The sequence below is a fragment of the Bison bison genome, unplaced genomic scaffold, assembly GCF_000754665.1.
Source record: "Bison bison bison isolate TAMUID 2011002044 unplaced genomic scaffold, Bison_UMD1.0 scf7180017864277, whole genome shotgun sequence".
NCBI lineage: Eukaryota > Metazoa > Chordata > Mammalia > Artiodactyla > Bovidae > Bison > Bison bison.
The window spans coordinates 1211909-1216305 of NW_011494849.1; positions in this window are offsets into that span (position 1 = coordinate 1211909).

Below are 4397 nucleotides of genomic sequence, written 5' to 3' on the forward strand. Positions count from 1 at the left end.
GGTCCAGCTTATATTTCTCAAGATCTATAGATCCTTTCCTATGTAGTCAGTACTAACTACTGGGTTTTAATCTATTTCACCTGTCACTTCCAAGGTGATTCCCTCTGTTTTAGCTTCTTCTGTTTGCTGGTCTCTTCAGTGTCTGATTTCCACCCTGACACAAGCAGGGCGGTGGTGGACACTTTTTTAGGCTCACTTGTTCAATCGCGCTGTGGGAAGGGAGGGACGCTGCAAACAAATAACACTGACATGTGCTGCAGTGTTTCAGCCATACTAGGCCTGCCCCTGCTCATGGCGCATGTGCCCTCCCTGCCCACACTGCTCAGGCTCTAGGTTGCTCTGCCAGAACTGTCCGAGGCTGGTCCTGGGGTGCATGTACCTCCCAGGTCTAAGCCGCTCAGGTTCAGGCACATGGGTAGTCCTCAGAGGCACAGACTCAGTTGGGCCTGCATTTTGTGCCCTTCCCAGGTCTGAGCAGCTCAGGTGATGAGGTGTTTGGCGAGAGTGGCCACTGTGACTTATTGCCTCCCCTGTCCCTGCTGCTTGGTTTTCTGGGTGTACAATGGGCACACCTTCTCAGACGGATATTGACGGTCCAGAATCCCAAGAAGTCTTAGTTAGCAAAGAGGCCTGCTTGCAGTTTGGTAGATAATGCCTCTCTGGGGCTGCAATTGCCCCCTTCCGGCTCTGGCTGCCTGTCACCGGAGGGGGATGGTCTGCAGCCAGCTATCTCTGTTCAGTCCTTTGTTCTGTGAGTGGGTCTGGTGGTGTCTTAGGTTAGGGCTTTTCGCGTGGTAGCTATCCCACAGTCTGGTTTGCTAGCCCAAGTTAGGTCCCTCAGATTGCCCTTGGGGCATTCAGGCCTGGTCCTTACTTTAAGCAATGCAGCCTATGCCTCCCTGCCCAGCCCCCGCTTGCTAGTGGCAGGTGCAGGTGTCTGCGCTGCAGTGCAGTGCAGTGGAGACTGGGGGAGTTACCGTTGGGCTCGTAATCTGTGGGTTTTAATTATTTATTTATTTTTCATCCCAGTTATGTTGCCCTCTGTGGTTCCAAGCCTCACCATAGACTTGGCAGTGAGAGTGTTTCCTGGTGTTTGGAAACTTCTCTCTTTTTGACTCCCTTCCCGGAACGGAGCTCTGTCCCTGCCTCTTTTGTCTCTCTTTTTGCCTTTTATATTTTTTCCTACCTCCTTTCAAAGACAACGGGCTGCTTTTCTGGGTGCCTGATGTCCTCTTCCAGCATTCAGAAGTTGTTTTGTGGAATTTATTCAATGTTTAAATGTTCTTTTGGTGAATTTGTGGGGGAAAACGTGGTTTCCACATCCTATTCCTCCACCATATTAGGACTGCCTCCAAATTGATGCTTTTGAACTGTAGTGTTGGAGAAGACTCTTGAGAGTCCCTTGGACTGCAAGGAGATCCAACCAGTCCAACCTGAAGGAGATCAGTCCTGGGTGTGCTTTGGAGGGACTGATGCTGAAGCTGAAACTCCAATACTTTGGCCACCTCATCCAAAGAGTTGACTCATTGGAAAAGACTCTGATGCTGGGAGGGATTGGGGGCAGGAGGATGAGGGGATGGCAGAGGATGAGATGACTGGATGGCATAACTGACTCGATGGACATGAGTTTGAGTGATCTCCAGGAGTAGGTGATGGACAGGGAGGCCTGGCGTGCTGCAGTTCATGGGGTCTCAAAGAGTCGGACATGACTAAGCGACTGAACTGAACTGAACTGAACATTTTTTAAATAAGTAGATTATTTAAAAATGTTCATTTGAAATGGGGTCAATAACCCTCCCAATTAGATAACAATAATTTCTAGGGATTAAACCAAAATATCCTTACACAATAGATCCAAATATTATTTATGTCATTAATTTTTAGTAAAAACTTATTTCTTAATTTTTAAATTTCTTACTGTTTTTACATACAGCACATGGATATACATAACCTACATAAGTAGGTAATATGTTTGTAGGTTTACTATCTTCATAGGGCAGAAAAATAAGGGAAAATAATGTCTAAAAACACCTTTAGAAGCCAATAGTGAAAAAAAGATTGAGGAATACTGCCTTGGTTTACATCTAGATAGATCCATCAACTGTGACGTTCACATTCAATAAAATTGAGAGACTCCTTCTCAGGAGAATTTCCAAGTATGTGCTAAACTGTTGATGAGCCAGTTGTAATCTGTGAAGTGTATTGTAAATTTATATGTTCTAGAACTGAAGATAGAAAAATAATAAAGGCTGTAGCCTTAAGTATTTCTAAACTGAAAGAATGTAATTTGATAATACTAATTATTACTCATTGGGAAGCAATTTGGTTGTTATTTTCTAGCTAAGGAACATTTTCAAATCCCTTATAATGACAACTATCCTGCATTTAGATGTGACACAATGTTAATAATAGTCTTGAAAGAATAGAGAGCATTGGATGAAGTGACAGAAGAATTCTTCCCTAGCTAGGTGACTAAGAACAATCCCTATTGATTTTTATTCAGCTGCATTATCAGGCAAATGAGTCATTGTAAGGCCATTCTACTATTCAGGAAGAGAACTTACTTGTTAAGCAAATAACTGAATGGTTAATACCAAGATCTGAGTTTCTATTTGTGGAGCATAGCCTGACCAGATTCCAGTGAAGTTCTGCCCCTGGGAAAGTGGATCATTGCAGAGTTTGATGGGGGCTCACCGAATAGTGATTAGTGTCTCAGTCAGAGGAGAAACAGCCTCAAAGGAGTGCAGTTGAGATGATGCAAGTCTGCACATTGGAAATGGCATTCTGCACTCTGCCCAGGATCTATTACTCAAATTAGAACATCTCTGTATGATGTGTTTTCTAAGGCATAGACTAGAAACTTTTCACAAATTAAATTCAAATATAGCTAAGTCACAGACAACAGTTCCATGATTTTGTAAACATTTTAGTTGGCTGTATTTTTGGCAATGCATTTTATTTAGATTAGGGACTTCCCTTGTATCTCAGTTCAAAAAGAATCTGCCTGCAATGCAAGAGACCTGGGTTCTATTCCTGGGTCAGGAAGATCTACTGGAAATGGAAATGGCAACCCACTCCGGGGTCTTAGTTCATTGACAGCTCAATGACCTTACTGACCTAGAAGATGGCAATCTAATGTCTCAAAAACAAAAACATTATATTAGGGCCTGGATGCCAGGTTCTTTTATAGATCAGAGATGGGAGGAGATGAAGAAATAAAGTAAAAAAGGTCATTAATCTTGCAAATATCTCCTGGAATGACAAGCCTCAGGCAGAAGATGTATTATTTCTTCCTACCATCTACAGGCACACAGGGTTCTGAACAAAGGCATTTTAGTTTAACAGTCAGGCAGAAGGGCAGAATTCTCTGAATCTGAGCACTATATGTGATTATAATAACAAAGGCAACTAAACAGGAAGTTAGAATTGGCTTTTCCCTGAAAAATCAGTATATAAATGATTCTGCTGCTTCAATGATTTCATAATAGTCATTCAAATTATTATTCTCATTAAGTTGCTAAAATCACCTTAAAAACGTAGTCTCATATCATCTCTGTGACCTTTAAAACCCAGTTACCTGATGGTTCCTATATGTAGAAGGCAAAAATTGTGCAACTAAAATTTCTAGGATCATGTCAGGGTAACCTAACATATGGTTCCATCCAGTGTGTACTGACAAGAAATACTCTGAACAAAATAGTTAGGAATCATGACAAACCAGACTTTTGAGTTAGAAAATCAAAGCATTAGTCAAGTAAATCAGGGCCAAAATGTAAGCAAATCATCCAATCACTTAGTGGGGAGTTATTTTTATAGGACCAGAGTTTTGAAGGATTTTAAATAATTAAAATGCTTGTTTTCAATGTCTAGCATTTATATAGGACACAAACCATGCAGAGGAATTCAAATTTCATCTCAATAGAAAATATTGCCAAGAAGACAACCAGCTAAATGTTAGTTGCTTGTTGGGGGCCAGAGTGAGGTACTCCGCCCATGGCAAAGGTCATGAGGAAGGAGGCTCGACATACGCAAAGGCGGGATCGAGCCTCAGGAGTCCCCCTGGAACTCCTCGAGCATCTACCCCCATAACCAGAGCCTGCCTACTTTACTGCTCTGTGCTCTTACCTACATCTCTGACTTTACGGGGGGCTGTCCCCCACCACCTCTTTCGGAGAAGGAGTTAACCTAGAGCTCCAGTTAATAATAATTCCTGGGCGTGATAAGAGTGTTTTAACCTACAAACTCCTCTGAAGGTTCTCTAGCCTGCCTGACAGGCTTGTCCGGCCACATGTGATCACTCACAGCACAAGATGCTTTAAACCTTCTAAAAACAGGTTCCTTAGAAAAGTTAGAAAACTATTAGTATAAGTATAATGGGCTAATTAGAAATTGTGTTG